Here is a 16,962-nt window from a genome sequence, read left to right on the forward strand (position 1 = left end):
TCCCTGTCCCTGCTGAAGAGAAGCACCCCCAGAGCATGATGCTGCCACCACCATATTTGACAGTGGGGATGGTGTGTTCAGAGTGATGTGCAGTGTTAGTTTTCCGCCACACAGAGTTTTGCATTTTGGCCAAAAAGTTCCATTTTGGTCTCATCTGACCAGAGCACCTTCTTCCACATGTTTGCTGTGTCCCCCACATGGCTTGTGGCAAACTGCAAACGGGACTTCTTATGGTTTTCTGTTAACAATGGCTTTCTTCTTGCCACTCTTCCATAAAGGCCAACTTTGTACAGTGCACGACTAATAGTTGTCCTATGGACAGATTCCCCCACCTGAGCTGTAGATCTCTGCAGCTCGTGCAGAGTCACCATGGGCCTCTTGGCTGCATTTCTGATCAGCGCTCTCCTTGTTCGGCCTGTGAGTTTAGGTGGACGGCCTTGTCTTGGTAGGTTTACAGTTGTGCCATACTCCTTCCATTTCTGAATGATGGCTTGAACAGAGCTCCGTGGGATGTTCAAGGCTTGGGAAATCTTTTTGTAGCCTAAGCCTGCTTTAAATTTCTCAATAACTTTATCCCTGACCTGTCTGGTGTGTTCTTTGGACTTCATGGTGTTGTTGCTGCCAATATTCTCTTAGACAACCTCTGAGGCCGTCAGAGAGCAGCTGTATTTCTACTGAGGGAGCTGAATAATTACGCACACCCCACTTTTCAGTTATTTATTTGTAAAAAATGTTTGGAATCATGTATGATTCTCGTTCCACTTCTCACGTGTGCACCACTTTGTGTTGGTCTTTCACGTGGAATTCCAATAAAATTAATTCATGTTTGTGGCTGTAATGTGACAAAATGTGGAAAGTTCAAGGGGGCCGAATACTTTTGCAAGCCACTGAATGTATATCATTGTCATGGTCATTAGAACCATTATTTAATGTAATACAGAGGGTTTACAACATGGTACAAAATACTGGTTACAGTGGGGTTTTTTTTAGAAAACATCTAAAACATCTAAAACGGCGTACACAGAAATGTAAAAAATAAAATGAATAAATAAATAAATCATTAGACAGATGAAATAAAGGTTATAACAGAATATTGGGAAATGAAGAACTTGGAAAAGAGAAACAGCTCACGATTGAAAGCACAGCAACTAGTGCCTCTAGTGTTTACTGATGATGTGACTGCTCACAGAAACAGAACCATTAAATCTGAAGAGTCCAGGTCTATGATCTCTGCTCAGTTCAGCCAAACTGAACTGTGCAGAGGCTTATTATCTGGTGCAAATTAATAACCAGATAATAATTTGGTTATTATCTGTTTGTATTGTGCCTCAATACAAACAGATAATAACCAAATGTTAAAGCTCCATAATCCAAACTAGATCTTGTCACTGATATATATGCACATACTTTTTTTAAAATTAGCTTTTGTGATTCCCATTGCGTTTCCACCAGGTATTATATTTAAACTCTTTTTACATTTTCTTCTCAGTCCTGTTAATGTGCTGTGTTCATGTAAGCTTTACATCAAAGTGCACTCCTAAAAAATTAAATGACATACAGATAAATGAAGCAATCTTTGCTTATATGTTTCCTGTTTAAATACACGATTTTGTTTTATTTTCTATGGAGAACTGAAATCCTCATGTAGTAGCCCATATTTGTACCTACTTAACTGCTTCTTGCAGCTGCTTTTTAACAGTCTGCACACTTCTTCCTCTCTTCCTGATGACTGCATCATCTGCAAAAGCTGACTTTCCTATATGCCTAAAGGGATTTGATCAAAGATATATTTAATCTTAAAATTACTTATGGGCTAAATACTCTGCCTTGAGGAGTTCCATTCTCAACTACACAGCTTTTAGATTCTGTACCATTTATACAAAACATTATTGATCTTTTATCCAGAAAGTCTCTGACCCAATTAAACAATCTACCTTTTACACCCATTTTTTAAAGTTTAATAAATAATCATTCTTTCAGACCATGTCATAGGTTTATGTTCTGTATCCAAAAACACTGCTCTCTATTTCTTTATTCATCGGTGCTTTCCTTTTCACCTCTCATCAAAGAGTCTTTTTCAGTTTAAAAACAGGAGGTAGCACATTCACAGTCCAGAGACGGCCCGTTTCTCTACAGGGAGCTCTGCTAGCAGATGGAGGCAGTTTAATGTTTTTAGTCTTCGCTGACTAAAACTAGTACTAGCATTATGCAACTGGATTGGGAGGGGTAAGAAAACACAATTTAGTTGACTGAAAGACAGTAAAAAAACAAAGCTTACTTTTATATTCAGCAGTACTACAATCCCATTGCTAGATGGCGCCATCTGACAAACCAAACCCAGCAGCACATTCTGGAGAAACCTAGTCCTGCAGCAGAGCTTAATCATAGTCTTTGATGCTTAGACATGTTTATGTGCAGAATGAGTGGATTATTTATGAACAGTGGGATTATAACTTGAAGTGAGTTCATATGAAAGGCAGCAAGTCATGAGAAAGAGTCTGTGAGGGCAGAGGTCAGATGAGGACAAGAGAAACAGAAATAACAGAAAGTCTTAAAATCCAACATTATATTTAAATTTTTATATGTAAATACATAATATTCAGTCTGTAGCCCTTCGGTTTAGACAATAATACTTAAATATTGCCTCTTTATTTGTTTGTTTTTTTAAATAAAATTCAACATTTCTGATTTTAGGGATTGATCGTTTCATTATTTTATCATTGCAGCAACGTTGCAGAAAGAGAAGGACACACAGCGATTCCAGCTGATTTGGCTGGAGTAGGTTTCCAGATGAATTTGTGGTGGATGAATAATTGTATCTGGATTACTTGGGGAAGTTATTTGTATATGAGCGTAAACATGAGCATAATTTAAATTGCTTTTAAAATGGATTTAGTAAGAATATGATTAAGTATAAATAACTTCCGAAAATATGTGATAATAGATGTGACACAAATATACATGATTTTGATTAGACGGCCTACAGCGACCTAGTGGTTAAAGACGCAGAGCCCACAGACTACACACCACTAGCTCTTTGTTTCTGAGGTCATGATAAGTTTCACTTTCCAAAGAAAACCTTAGTTCCCTTTTTTTTGCCTGGTTACCGTTAAGATGCAGCCAGCTTTGAATTCCTATTGGTCAGAGAGGAGCTACTGCGCATGCGGCAGTTTCATTTTCACTGTGGCAGAGTCTAAACAATAAAGACATATTTTTTTCCTTCTTTGTTACAGTCAGGTGTATTACCACCACCCACTGAATTCTGATGCTGACCCACATCTCAAAAATCCAAATCTTATAAATGAGAGCGAGAGAGAGATAAATAGAAATGTTTTTTTAATTGGATATTGTGGCAAATCCTACTCAAAAAACAAATAAAAAATGTCAGACGAGGACAAGAGAAACAGAACTAGTAAAAAAGTCTTAAAATCCAAAAATATACAACTTTGTTTTTATATTCCAAATGCATAATATTATGTCCGTAACCCTTGGATTGAGATAATAATACTTAAATATTGTGGTTTATGTGTTTTTATCAGTGTTGGGACTAACGCGTTATTAAGTAACGCGTTACAGTAACTACGTTATTATTGTGGTAACGAGCACGGTAACTAGTTATTATGCCAAAACCGGGAACGCGTTACTCGTTACTGGGATTTAGATAGGCTCGTTACTCGTTACTTCGTGTGGTGGCTATCGCGGAGCTTCCACAGATTCAATAACATTAGCAAGTGGTGGAGGCCAGCAGGTGGATGAAGGAAAAGGGAGGCAAGAGGAGAGACCCGAAGCGGCCGCTGGTCCGAGAGTGTCAGGTGAACTGAACTTCAGGTAAGAAGTTATAACCTGCAGTCCATCTGGGTCAGATATGAACCAAGTTTAGGTGGAGTTTATTTTTGTTATGCTGACTTTTTGTACTGCGTACTAGCTAGCATGACGGAGTTTCTATACAGCTGGGTGGTGCTATGTTACTGATGTTGAACTTTATTTTGTTCATAAGGTTAATTATTAGAGTTGCCAACCGTCCCGTAAAAAACGGAATCGTCTCGTATTCAGAGAAAATATTACACGTTTCGTATTGAGGTGAAAAGGAACAGTTTGTCCCGGACTTCAGCTACAATGAAAAAGACACAAAGCTGGAGTTATTCTGTCTTTACGCTGCACAGCTGCCTCTTCTTCTCTCATCCTCTCACCCTCCCTCTCCTGTTTCTACTTCAATCATGAAACTGATCAATGATCAGCTGATCGGCTTTTCTCTCTTGTTTATTTATCGCCCGCTTTGCGCCAGAAAGAGGAAACCAGCGGATGTCGCGGTAAACAACAGCAGCATGTTTAAGCTTGATCAGCTGTTGTTAGAATTTATTTAATATTAATTTCTAGTATCAGCTGATGTTTGCTGGAGCCACAGCTGTAAAGCTGCTGGTCATGATATCGGTTTGGTTATGTGATGAGAGGGAAACATGAAGATGAAACCAGGAGATGTCCTTACTGAATCATCAGAGCTGTGATGGAGAAACAGGTTTACCTTTTAGGTGACATGGATGAGTTGAAGGGAAGTTATGAACTGTTTCTGAGAGACAAATAACACCAGGATCCTTTTCTAAGTAGCTGACAGCTGGTAACTGTGCAGGGGCGGGTCTAGCAAAGTGTTGCCAGGGGTCCATGTAGGGCATTAAAAGGGAAAGGGGGGCACAAGGAAATACTTTCTTATTCTCATTTAAAATGTCTCACTTTTAAAAAAATAATTATCTGAGTCTTACAACAAACAATTGATAGATTGATACATATATACCATCAGAACAGTGTACATCACTGTCACAACAGCGTTTATTTTCATTCAAAGGCTTTATGATTTTTCCTATAATGGTGGGCCGGTCTCTAGTCAAAATGCCCGGGACGATTTTTTTGTCCCAGTCCAGCTCTGTATGCAGCTCATCTGCAGTCTGGTGTTACCTACATCTTCCTATTCAGAAGGCAGAATTTCCGAGTTCTGAGTACAATCAAAGCACCACGACTTCAGTTTTTGTGTTGGATGTAAAAAGTAGGCTAGGATAGAATCAGGTGTGGGATTTCTCTCGTGGAAATGTGCACATTATTTTTTCCTTTCTATTGGTAGGTGGCACAGTGCACTTGTGGCAAGTAAGCAAGCTAGAAGACTGGCAATCTTGCTGGGTATCCAGTTACGGAAGCAGCACATTAACAAGAGAATTCTGAGTAAAATCAAAGTTACTTTCCCTAGTAACTAGTTACTCTGACAGTAACGAGTAACTTGAAGTAACTGAGTTACTTTTGATAGAAGTAACTAGTAATGTAACTAAGTTACTAATTTAAAGTAACTTACCCAACACTGGTTTTTATACATACATAGTTCTACATTGCTAAAGTTTTTCTGATGTTAATCATTATTAGCTTCATTTCTTTATCATTGCAGCAATGTTGCAAAACCAGGAAGACAAAAAGCCTTGACGACCTGGCGCTTAAATTAGATAACAGCCTCTTTGTTTGTGTGCCAACGCTTGCAAATCAAACCAGATCCAGCTTCATAAACACAAAAACGAAACCTAACAGAGTCATCACGTGGTTTCTCAGAAAGCGGCACAGATGGAGTGCTGTTTGAGTCCAGTGGCGGCGCTCTAACACCGTGAATGATCAGAAGATTTGTTGAGGCTTATGTCATTTCTTTGTTGTTTGCAAGTCACAGCCCAGAAGAGCATCAGCTGAGTGTGTCACAGTGACAACACACAGCAGCATGTATCTGTGTGAGGGTGATGCTGTGTGAATCTAAGTTTAGGAGGGTCACAAAGAAACACAACCTGAGGTGTGTTGTGTTTTCATAACCTCTCAAAATAAAAACAGGAAATGCATCAGAACTCTGTCTGATTTTAGGCGGATTCCTTTGTTCTGGTGTGAAAAGCATGTCAGAAGCACAATATACTTCTTCCCACTTTAAAGACAGTAGAAATTATTGAATGACAGAAGTTGTAAGTTTACATATGCAGGCAAATTAAAAGATAAAGAGGCAAATCTCAAATTTAAAAGATGTGATGTTGCTGGAAGCTAAATGAGATCACTCACTTTGTTCATTTGTTCTTTGACATTTCACGTTCTCTGAATTCATCTTAAAAACCTGCTCATTTTCTCTACATAATTAAAGCTCTAGTTCATCATCATCATGTTATAACGCTGAAAACAACCTCTGTAATCTGGTTAAACTGGTTACTTTGCTGCTTTTCTGAGATAAAATATGAGAATTTCTGAATATTGGGCACCTTTACTCTGCTCTGACTGCTTTCTCCTCACATTGCAGCATTTAGTGTCTAACCTTATCCAAGTTATTAAGTGTATACGTTTTTCATCACTTTCTATGTATACGTTTTTCTCTGGTCTGTCTATCCCAATATTTTAGAAATAAAATATTTTCTTTTTTTACTTTGGTTTTTATATTTGACAGCTTTATTGACTTTTAAGGAATTTAAATCATATTATAAGCTCATGAAATACAACAGTTACAAGCACATGACACCTGCATCTTAAACCTCTGAGTATGTTCTAGTTAAAGAGTCAGCAGTATCTGATCTTGACCTCTTCTCATGTTTTCAGTGTGCAGGCTTTCATGTCACAAACTCTCAGGTTACACAGAGGTGGATGACCCCGGTGGTTGGCCAAGCTTTAAACTGCTGAACTGTATTTGATGGAACTCAAACAGATAACACAGTATAAAATTTATACTGCAGTATTTATACTATGAATACTGCTTACAAATCAATAATCTCTTAAACTTCAATTATGATAAATATAAATCTTTTACTTCTGTTGGTGCTTCGTGACTTTTATTTAAGCGTGATTTTGACTGCAAGACTTTTACCTGTAAAAACGTGTTTTTACTTTGGTATATTGTTGGATGCTTGTTTGTGGAACAATTCTTTTACACTTCTTTCACTTTGACTTGATCCCAAAAACGTGCATTTTAGGTTAACTGGTGATTAAGTCAAGCATAGGTGTGGATGTGAGAGTGTATGGTTTGCTCTTTCTCTCTCTCTGGGCGAGACCTGTTAGGGTGTACCTTATCTCTTGTCCCAAATCAGGTGAAATAGGTTGCAAGCTAAATTTGTGGGTGGATGAATAATTTTATCTGGATTACTCTGGGAACTCAAGGTTAATTGCATAGGAGTGTAAACATGAGCATAATTTAAACTACTTTAAAAATGAAAATAGTAAGAATATGATTAAGTACAAATAACTCCAGAAAATATGTGATAACAGCTGTGACACAAATATACATGATTGTTATGTGTCTTTAATCCCTACGTCACTTTAGGTCTCTAATCAAAATCACAGATTAGGCGCTACTAGCTCTTTGTTTCTGCCTGAAGTGTTTCACTTTCCAAAATAAATGAGTAAATAAATAAACCTCGGTTCTCACATTTTGCCTGGTTACTGGTGAGGCGCATCCAGCTTTGAATTCCTATTGGTCAGAGAGGAGTCACTGCATGTGCGGACTCAGAGGCAGTAGTTTCATTTTGTGGCAAAATTCAAACAATAAACGGTTGTATTAATTTTTTCTTCTTATATTGAGAGAATTGAATTGAAGATGAGGACGTTTATGATGCTGCTTCTTTACTGGACAGCGTCTCTGTCTGCAGGTAAGCTTCATAAAAATGAAACTGTTCTTTAGAGATAGTGTTGCTCTCAGGTGGCTCAGGTGTTACTGTAAACAGACTCTCGGCTTGCATATATTCAAGATTCAAGGTTTATTTTTATTTCGCAGTTTGTTTGTTTTTGTTGTTGTTGGGGTTTTTTTTGGGTTTTTTTTACAGAAATACAAATGCTTCAACAAAATGTTGCTTCTTACCAGCCTCTACGGTACAATGATCAGTAAAAGAAATAAAATACAGTAATAACAAATCTAAAATAAGGATTGTTAGTGCAAAGTCTTCAAGCATCCTGCTGGTTCTGCAGCTGATGCTCCGTCACCTCTTTCCAGATGCTGGAGGGAGAACAGGCCGTGAGAGGGCTGGTTTGGGTCCCTGATGTTTGTTTGTAGCTGTTTGTAGAAAGCCTACAAACAGCTACAAACATCAAAACCTAAATGAGTGTTGGTTTACAAATTCTTTTTTGTTGAAATTAAATTTCTAATTGTAGAAGAAGAAAAATTTAAGCTGCTCATAATGTTTTATGGTGTAAGGTATAGGAGTGTTATATTAGCAAAAGGGGAAAGAAACAGTTGAAATCTGTACAATACTAAAAAAATAATGAATTTATTGGCAGCCTATGGTCAGGTTAATGCCATAATAAGGACTGTAAATCATTACTGATGCATCATGAAAGTATAACCAAATCAAAATGACCTACAAACACCATTTTTTACAAAACAATACTGTAGTTACAAAATGTAAGTTTTTAATATAAGATGATCAGAAAAGATAAAACATTGATTCATAAATCTATTTTTGTATTTATAGAGGAGACACTACCCACATAGCAAAATTGGTATGGCCCGGATCTGTCCCACACAATGTGCTTACACGTGGCCCACATACCGCAAAGGATGACGGCGCTTTGGTGGCCCAGATCTGGTTCGCCAGAGGCGGCCCACACACGGGCCAGCACAAGGCCAGTTGCAGACACACTGGTGGTCCTTTGCTGGCCCAGAAGAGTTTCAACTCTGGCCCAGATGTCAGCCTTATGTGTACCTTAATTAAGCCATGTAATAAAAACATGTGCATAATAGTGCAAAAGTAACATGACAAAACTCTGTTCAGACAGTGAATGAACAGATTCTTATACAACGCTTTTCATGTTCCCAGATTACTGAAAGTGCTCTATACAACATGTCACATTCACCCAACCACACACTTTCTCTAAACTGAGTGCTTCCTAACTACATTCACACTCTTGACACGCAGACTGGAGGAGCCAGGGATAAAACCGCTAACCTTCTGAGCAGTAGGTGACCTGCTCTACCTCCTGAGTTACAGCCACCCACTGGCAAAAATGAGTAAACCGTCACTAGGTTTTGTATAAAGTGTACACTACAAACCTGTCAAACCTGCATTTGAAACGTTGGCTACTATAGCAGTGTAGTATTGCAACACGGCATTTGGGTCTCCTAACTAAAATAGGAAAATAGGAACATAAATAGTGCCATCATTGCCAGACCTGACCCACATCTGGTTGACATACACTTTGCCATGACACCAGTCAGTCAGAAGTGCCAGCTCGATGCCGGATCCGGGCCAGACGCGTTTTCTGTGAGCCTTGGCCACATAAACCAAACCACAATTGGGCCAGATGTGGCATGCCATCACATAAACAGTGCCATCTATGCCAGGCCTGGCCCATACCTGGATGACATACGTCTTATCATGCCAGAAGTCAGCCAGCAGTGCCGGCTTCACACCAGATCCGGGCCAGACCTGCTTGCTATGTGGGTATAGTTTTTTTATTTTGAAAATATGCTGATTTTTAAAGCTGTTTCTCACAACATTAAATATTTCTTCCAGTGAAGCACTCTCTGAAGTATTTCTACACTGCATCCTCTCAAGTCCCAAACTTCCCAGAGTTTGTGGTTGTTGGGATGGTTGATGAAGTTCAGATGGTTCAGTTTGACAGCAACACCATGAAAACTGTGTCCAAACAGGACTGGATGAACAGAAATATAGATGAGCAGTACTGGGAGAGAGAGACTGGGGGCTTTGTAAGTGCCCAGCAGGTGTTTAAAGCCAACATTGAAATTGCAAAGACGCGCTTCAACCAAACTGGAGGTTTGTTTATATTTTCTTGGTTTTTTTACTGATATTTGCTGTTAATGTTTTCAGCGTTTATTTTAGTCATAAAAAGATTTGCATACATACACTTTAAAAATGCTTCATTCAGATTAAAGATTTAAATACAGAATGACTCACGATGAATGTAAAGGACAGATGGAGGCAGAGTGCAGGGGATGAGTAAAGAAGACGTGAGGGCAGCTGTAAGAGGATGAAGAGTGAAAAGGCAGTTTTTTCCAGATCACATCCCTGTGGAGTTATGGGGATGTTTAGGAGAGAGAGCAGTGGACTTTTTAACCAGACTGTGCAACATTTGAGGAATGGGGAAGAAGCAGCAGTACGGCTTCATGCTGAGAAAGAGCAGCACAGACATGATGTGTCTTTCAGTGTTGATGGAGAAGTTTAGAGGAGGTCAGAAGGTGTTGCAAAAAAAGCATATAATAAGTTGTCAAAAGATGAACTGTGGTGCCGCATGAGAAAGTCGGGAATGACAGAAGTATGTGAGGGTAGCACAGGACATGTATCTGGACAGTAAGACAGCGGTGTGTGTGGTAGGAGTGACAGATGGGTTCAAGGTGGGGGGTGGGATTACATCATAGATCTGCTCTAAGCCCCTTCATGTTTGTAATGGGGATGGACAGGTTAACAGATGAGGTCAGACTGAAGTCTCAGTGGACTATGATGTTTCCAGTGTTGTGATCTGGAGTGAGAGCAGGGAGCAGGTGGAAGGGATGGGGTTATACGCTGGTGACAAGAGAAATGAGAAATCAGTAGAAGCAACACAGAGTACATGTGTGTGAATGACAGGGAGAACAGTGTTACAGAGAGGATGCAAGAAGCAGAAATAGTGATGATTATTAATTTAAATAACTAGGTCAACCATCCAAAGTACCTGCAGTGCACAAGAGAGGTGCAGGGTGTCAGGGTGTGATCTGTGGTACAAGCAAGAGTGAAAGGGAAGGTTTTCAAGATGGTAGTAAAGCCTGCTGCGATGCACAGTGTGGAGATGAAGGCACTGAGCTGGAGGTGACAGAGCTGATGATGTTTTTATCGGGAGTGACCAAGTGGCAAGACTGAGATGGTTTGGATGTTGAATATGGAGCTGATCGACTGAATGGAAAGAGGAAGAACTTGGAGGAGTTTCATGGCTGTAGAGAAGGAGGACATTTAGAGGATTGTTGTGTCGGATGACAATGCTGGGGATGGAGTGAGATGGAGGTAGATCTGCTGTGGCGACCCCTAAAGAGAGTGACCGAAAGAGGAAGAAGAAATGATGAATTGTGAAGTCAAATGATGTTTTTCTCTCTTTTATTTAACATTTTGAAAACAGCATTTGTACTGAGATCACATCTTACACAGCTTGTATTTGGTAAATGTGCATGGCATGAAAAAAAAAGAAATGATGATCATAATGTTTTCAGCATTTTAAGAAGTAAACTTTCAAACACGTGCTGGGTCATTTTGAACATTTAATGGGTGAATAATTAAAACAAACCCCATAGATTTAATGGAATAGAAGCACTAAATTTATTATTATTTAGGACTGAGTGTTCATACTGGTTCTGCTGGTTTCTGGTTTAATGAGACCAGTTGTAGTAACCAGTGATGGGAATTACGGCGTTAAAACTTTTTTCAGTAACTAGTGATCTAACTAATTGCTATTTCTGTTGTTACAACGCCGTTATCGCTACTAACAAGAAAATGCGGTGCAGACGCTTTACTAATAGCTTGTAGTTATTACTAGCTTAACAGGAACTAGGGGGGTGAAACAATCGCACGAGGGCTGCTGATTGGCTGAGAAAGGAAAGCAGTCGCGTTAAACTAATCACATTACCAATTTAAGATGACAAAGCAACCCTGAGTCACCATTTTTGTGTTAAAGTGGGGACTTCAAACTATATACCAGTTTTTAAATTGTGTTTTTACACCACTTAAAAACAGAGTCATGATAAAAAAAAATATCCACGATGTTTTTTCCTGAGTACTATCGTCACGTTTACTGTCTAAGGACAGCGCTAGCAAGCACTCTCTGCTTCCGACCGAAAAGAAAAGGAAAAAAAACACCTTTTTCCTATTGGTGGAAAAATATCTAATGTCAACCAGTCAAAAAATTTATATGGCAACATGGCCTTCAGTTGTTTAGGAAGAGGGGGAAGTTTTAGGAGTGACAGCGGTGAGAGAGAGCGAGTTTACAGATGTGAGAGATTTGTGATGTTTAGCGTGTTTGGAGTGTGTAGTCATTGTGTTGTGCAGTAGATAGTTTTTTTTGTGTGTGTCAGAACAATGAGGCGTCTGCTGAATGTCACAGTTGCTGCCAAAAACCCACCGAAGGCAGACTGCACACTGTCTCCAGGAGGAACACAGGAGGAGTGATACACCTCCTGTGTATCACAGGTATCACATGACCAGACTTAGAGTGATAATTTACCTCATTTTTATTAAGTAATACAACTTTTTTATGACCAACACAGTTAAGTTTAGTGTATTTTCTCTCTTCCTCTCTGTCTGCTAATCTCGTGGGTTTTTTTTTTTTAACAATAATCAAAATGTATTTATTTGTTAAATTTCAAAACCATCACTTCAGCCTTTTACAATGTGTTTCCCCCTCCCATCAAATATTTTTCTTATTTCTTTATTTGACTCTGTAATATCCTTCATTGTTTTAAATAGACTTTACATGGTACTGTATGTACATTAATATGTGTGTCTAAGGCATTCAAACAGAAATGATAAGTTAGCATGCTGTTAATACAGAAACACTGAACTGTGTTTCTCTTTACTCTCCAGTTCCTCCCTCAGTGTCTCTCCTCCAGAAGTCATCAGCTGCCACGCCACAGGTTTCTACCCTGACAGAGCCGAGATGATGTGGAGGAAAGATGGAGAGGAGACTCATGAGGGTGTGGAGATAGGACAGATCCTCACCAACAATGATGGGACCTTCCAGATGAGTGTTAACCTGGATCTGAGATCTGTTCCAGCTGAAGACTGGAGGAGGTACGACTGTGTGTTTCAGTTCTCTGGTATAAATGAAAACATCACCACCACACTGGATAAAACAGCCATCAGGACAAATGAAGGTAAGAATATAATCAGAAATGATGAAGATGTGTTGTTTGTATTGTTTTGTGTTTGAGATGATGGGTGTCATAAAATATTGACTTTATTTTCAAAATGTCATTTTACTCATTTTATAGCCCACAATGGACCTCCTCATATGACACATCATATATAAACAGTCTAAAACAGAAAAAAAACCACAAACACAAATCATTTTTATTTATTAATAACTAATCAATCATGGTTTGCAGTTGTAACACTGACACTTTAAATGTTTGGATTTTTTATGATATTATTTTAGTGTTAGTATAAGTCAAAGAAGTTAAAGACATTAAGGACACAAATTTCAGTTTTGTCTTTATCTTTATTTTTATTCAACATTTTTTGTCAATAATTGAACAAAAATTTGAGTGTATTTTTTTTTGCAAAACAATATTTAAAATTAATAAATCAGTTGTTTACTGTTCTTCTTCTTTGTTTTTTCGTTTGTTTGTTTTTAGCCTCGACAGAAGTGCCCAACATCACGATCAGCCCCAGCTCCAGCCCCACTGCCGTCCCCATCAGCGTACCCATTGTCACTGCTGCTCTTGTTCTTGCTGTTGTTGCACTAATCGGATTCATTATTTACAAAAAGAAAACTGGTGAGTGAACCAAAGTGATGAATTCAGTATTTTTAGTGTTTTTCCAGGTTTCACATTAAAACAAGCTTCAGGTCCTGGTACAGCAATGATGTTTAAAGCCCCAGAGTGATGAGACCGTAACAGTATTATCATAGTGAGAGAAGGAACCAATAGTAAATAAAGTAAAAGGTAAAGTAACATGGAGAGCTTTGTAAACCAGTTTGAGTTAGTGGTGTAGGGATCAGTGTTCCTGTATTTACAGCTATGATCACTGACATGTGATTCTTTCTTTTATTTACAGCTAAATCTTCTAAACCTTGTAAGTAAAATTCCCATGTAGACATTTTGAGCTGAATCCTGTTCACATAAAAATCTGTTTCACTGAATGTGAATTAGAGACTAAAATTAAATGCATGGAAACAAAGCAGATGACTGTTGGAAAGCTGGAAAGTTGGAAATTAACAACAGCAGCACCACAGAGCAGCTCAGCTGGTTGCTGAAGTTTTTATGTTTTGATTTTGTCTGTCTGGTCTGATTTTTGTAGACATGAAGACTTCACCTGAAGATGATCCTGAAAGGAGCCCTTCAGGTGTGTCTGTTTGTACTTGGATTGGAGGATTTTTTTGTATCCTCATAAAAATTGTAATGTAGTGGCTTTATTTTTTAATATTTGTAAACATCAAAGTAGAACGTTGGATATTCAAACCATGTGTTCATAGTCAGTTATAATAGTTGCTGCTCATTGCTGCACATCACTAAACAGAACAAAGCAATTAAATCATTAGTAATAAAAACAAGTACCTTGGAAACATAGATGGCCCCACTATGTTCAGTATGTTCAGTAATATTCTACAGTAACAAACCAGCTCTGTGAATCACTGCAGGTCCTGTTACTTTAATCTGTTTGGCTGCAAATGCTCATCCGTCTCTTAGCTTCAACGTTTCCCTGAACTCCTCAGGATCTGCATTTATTCTGTTCTCTGTCATTTTTCAACACCACATATCCTCATTCTTCTTCTTCTTCCATGGCCTGGATGTTGCCCAATAAACTTTTCTCCATGTTCACTACCTGAGATTTCTGTAGTGCTCACATAAATATGTTTTATAAGCACTGCAGATTTTCCAAGATTGCTCTGACCTACATAATGAAACAGTGCTCACATATTTTAAAAAGTTAAATATTCAAGTGACAGAAACAGAACGATAAATCCTCTTGCAACTGAGAAAACTTTCTCCTCGTGTCTGTGTTTGTGTTCATGCTGTTTGTATTTAACACTATCATCAACATCAACAGATCATATTATTTTTTTATTTGGATATATTTAATATATAATCATTTTGTATTTTTCCTCCTCAGATTCAAAACCTTCTTCAGACATAACCAACAAAACTGAGCTGATGACTAGTAAGTACAGGCTCTCTGTGACACACAGTCTTAATCTTTGTGTGGTGCTGCATGTTTTTACTGATGGATCTTTATACTTTGATGCATTTTGAATTATTAAAAACATTTCTGAACTGTTCAGCTGGTCTGACTCACCAGCTAGATTTCAGGTATAAACCTGCGATCGCCATCATATCACACACGTTTCTTCTCCTACAGTCGATTGTTTTTGGATTTTAAATGCTCTTATCTAAAGGAAACAACATCCTCAGAGGGAGCAACATACATGCTGAACATGGCAACCACTCGCAAAGATTTAGATATAACAAACTAGACATTTTTATGACAGTGCACATCGCTCCAGTTGCTGTTTCTTATCTGGGTAAGAACCAGTCGCTTCCACTAAAACCTCATATATGACGAATAACGAGGCCATATAACAGATTTTACTAAGGAACAAGTAACTAGCTAAACTGTATCACTAGTGACATGATAGACGAGGAAAGTGTGTGTGGAGATGGTCATGGCCCAGTGTGTGTGACAGCTCTTCCATCATGTTGAGTTTTTCACCTGAATGTTTTTTTCTTTAGAGTAATTCTGACAAAGAGTGAAATCTGGAACAAAGGTAAGCGATGTCTCTGAACACATCACATGTACCACATCTATGTGTTTTACTGAATGCATTTAAAGAAATCCGTAACTTTTCACACTGACTGCATTTGCTGATGCATGAAGAATTTTTCATTCGTTCCTCGTTAATGAAAGCTGTATCTTTCTTTGAACAGGAGACACTTTGATCACTTGGACTAACTTTACTTCATGAGGATTCTGCACCATTGAACTCTGAGAAAACATTTCTGCTGTAATGGAAGTGGACTTTTTTTTATTCCAGCCATGACACAACGTGTGACTGAAACATACACAAACGACCTCAAACAACAAAAATGAATCAAATTTTTACTTTTATGTCACAGGAAAAAAAAAAGAATTACTATTTTCTGTGAGAAAAGTTACTTTTTAGCCAAACTAACTTTATTTATAAAGTGCTTTAAAACAGCAAGTCCTGACCAAAGTGCTTAACATTAAGAACAGAATAAAAATTAAAAGATAAAATAATTAATTCATCAATGACAACAACAACAATTATAATAATAACAATAATAATAACATAAACACATAAAAATAAAACTACATAAATAAAAACACTGAAAAAAACACAAAAAGAACAATTTTAATTTTTTAAGTATAATTTTATACTGTAGGTCTTTTTTTTTATATAATAATAAGTAAGTAAAGATGATCCTGAAGAAGAAAAACTACATCTGTAAGAATTATGTGTTTATTTTCCTCAGTGTTTGGTCTGAGTGAGAATTACTACTATTCAGTTTTAATGCTACAGCAGTTAGTTCTGCATGTTTGATTTTAGTTTAACTCTGGATGACTATCCTGACACAACCTCAAAGGGGATTTGTGTTTTCAGCTGGAATTTCAACCATCAACCTTTTGCTTACCAGGTCAGTATGCTAACCACTGCACCTTTGCAGGCATCGTGATTTAAGGTCAATAAGTTGAAAATAATAGTTCTCTGATTGGCTCTGCTTTGAATTAACTGCAGATCAGTTCATTTACACTCACTTTACAATCACTGATTTTTTAATGAGCATCAACATGAGGTGTCTTGAAATATTGAGTTTAAGATTTATAAAAGTTGTCATAAATAATTTGTTGTATCTTTAATAAAAATATGAATACGCTGATTAAAGCTATAAATAAGGTATTGCAAAAAAAAAAAAAACTGTACTGTATTGCAATTTCTATGTTTTGTTCAAACCCTGGTACATGTGACAGTGATGAACAGTCATGACTTTAATGGTAACTGTATTACGCAAATACTACAGAGACATGTATGTGCATATTTTATTACTGTTTGTTCTGTTAGACGGTTAATGCTGCTATCAAAGTTATAATGTGTGTGTGTGTGTGTGTACCTCATGTGGTGTTTATTGTAAATGTTATTTATGTTGGATGTTTCAGGTCAGCTGTGTTTTGATTTATGGAATCAGGGAAATGAGTCTTTGTTTTGTTAGACTACTGCACTGTCTCTACACTTGTACATCTGAATAAAAGTTTAACATTG

The 16,962-nt window shown here is 37.8% G+C and overlaps 1 pseudogene across 1 annotated transcript in view; it reads left to right on the top strand.

The window, feature by feature from the left end:
• LOC146363412 (uncharacterized) overlaps positions 1–16,962 on the top strand; it is a 28,398-nt pseudogene extending 11,436 nt beyond the window's left edge. The window contains exons 5-14 of the transcript XR_014799203.1: positions 9,501–9,761; positions 10,083–10,183; positions 12,002–12,158; positions 12,552–12,841; positions 13,322–13,462; positions 13,743–13,760; positions 13,986–14,030; positions 14,799–14,846; positions 15,416–15,450; positions 15,611–16,962. The product of XR_014799203.1 is annotated as an uncharacterized LOC146363412 (transcript). The remainder of the gene's footprint in view (positions 1–9,500; positions 9,762–10,082; positions 10,184–12,001; positions 12,159–12,551; positions 12,842–13,321; positions 13,463–13,742; positions 13,761–13,985; positions 14,031–14,798; positions 14,847–15,415; positions 15,451–15,610) is intronic.

Source organism: Perissodus microlepis, chromosome 22 (genome assembly GCF_051167445.1).
Source record: "Perissodus microlepis isolate ML-2025 ecotype Zambia chromosome 22, ASM5116744v1, whole genome shotgun sequence".
Classification (NCBI taxonomy): Eukaryota; Metazoa; Chordata; class Actinopteri; order Cichliformes; family Cichlidae; genus Perissodus; species Perissodus microlepis.